Source organism: Aplysia californica, unplaced genomic scaffold, assembly GCF_000002075.1.
Source record: "Aplysia californica isolate F4 #8 unplaced genomic scaffold, AplCal3.0 scaffold00008, whole genome shotgun sequence".
Taxonomy (NCBI): Eukaryota; Metazoa; Mollusca; class Gastropoda; order Aplysiida; family Aplysiidae; genus Aplysia; species Aplysia californica.
The window spans coordinates 1,482,796-1,484,083 of NW_004797278.1; the positions used below are offsets into that span (position 1 = coordinate 1,482,796).

Consider the following 1,288-nt stretch of genomic DNA (forward strand, 5'->3'; position numbering starts at 1 on the left):
ATTCTTGTGTGATATCTACAGGCCATATCTGATACCGTTTCACTTTGATTACCCTGTCAAACAAGTCAGCCTTCGCCCCTGCAAGGAAGCATAACACGTCACCCAAAAGGATTTGAGTTTCAATTTAAACTATTTCCCGGTACACACACAACACAAGGAGTTAACAAGTTCCCTCGCGTAATTTTTTTGGCCATCTGATTACCGTAAATTCAAATTACGTTATCAAGCTCGTTCACCTCTGACTATTCGTATTCCTATAATGATAATGGCGTCCCCACATAAGCTTCAGCAAATAAGATATACCCAAAGGACAAAGTCTATTTTTGTTTTAATTTAAGTAACTATTAGTGGTAGGATAGGCCCCAAAACAACAACACATCAGTGGGAAGCACATCGAATCAATGATAATGATAACACAGAAAAGGAGTTAAGTAAGCCTCTTCGGTAGCCTTAGAACGTGGGGGTAAAGGTCTTGCGTGGGAAATTTAACGTTAACTTATTATAATTAAGAAGGGAGATCTCAGTTAGGTCTTCTTACCCGAAGGTGACAAATCCCAGCACAAAGAAGTGCCCACTTATTGCTTGTTTTGTCGTTTGAAAGAGTAAATAAAACAATCGGGGAAAAAAGACTCAAGGTGTCAAGACAGGGAGATTCAGGGTATCAGGATAAGTCCCAATAATAATTCAAGGTGAGTGAGTCGAGTCGGGAGAGTGACAATACAAAAAAATGTTAAGCAAGTTTAGTATGGGTGTCATCGAAAATCCAATGGTCAAACTCTCTATTTGATCGTTGGACCTAAACAAACGGATAAGGTATAAGGTAGCAGCATTTACTAAAATATATGGGGAACTGGGGGAGGGGGGGGGGTCTCTGAGGCGCGAGTGAAGAGCACAAGTGTTACTGTTAACTACATTATAACAAAGCAAAGGGAACAAAAAGAAATGGCTCACCTCAAATACCCAATCTCTTGATCAGCTTTATACTATTTGCACAGCCACACAAGTCCAAAGGAAAATATTGAGGTTACACCGTGTACTGGACATTGGGCCCAACTGGATCCACGACGTACAGTAAATAAAAACAAATAAATAGGCTCGTGGTTTTATTTATTTCGCCTGGACGTCTCTGGGAGTCCGAAACTAGTGAGATGACTGAGGGCACTGAGGGGGAGCTTCTCGTGAAAAGATCCGCCCTGCCTTTACGTCCTCTCGTACTTTGCCGCGGTCTCGTGCCCAGGACCGAAGACTGCGCAGGCGGAACTCAGGAAGAAAGACGGTTGGCGGGAGG

At 42.6% G+C, this 1,288-nt stretch overlaps 1 protein-coding gene across 1 annotated transcript in view; it reads right to left on the reverse strand.

Moving 5' to 3' along the window:
• LOC101848010 (beta-1,3-galactosyltransferase 1) overlaps positions 1–1,171 on the reverse strand; it is a 38,818-nt gene extending 37,647 nt beyond the window's left edge. Inside the window, exon 1 of the mRNA XM_013082195.2 lies at positions 952–1,171. The gene's annotated coding sequence lies outside the window, so the exon portion shown is untranslated. The remainder of the gene's footprint in view (positions 1–951) is intronic.
• Positions 1,172–1,288: the final 117 nt, after the last annotated feature.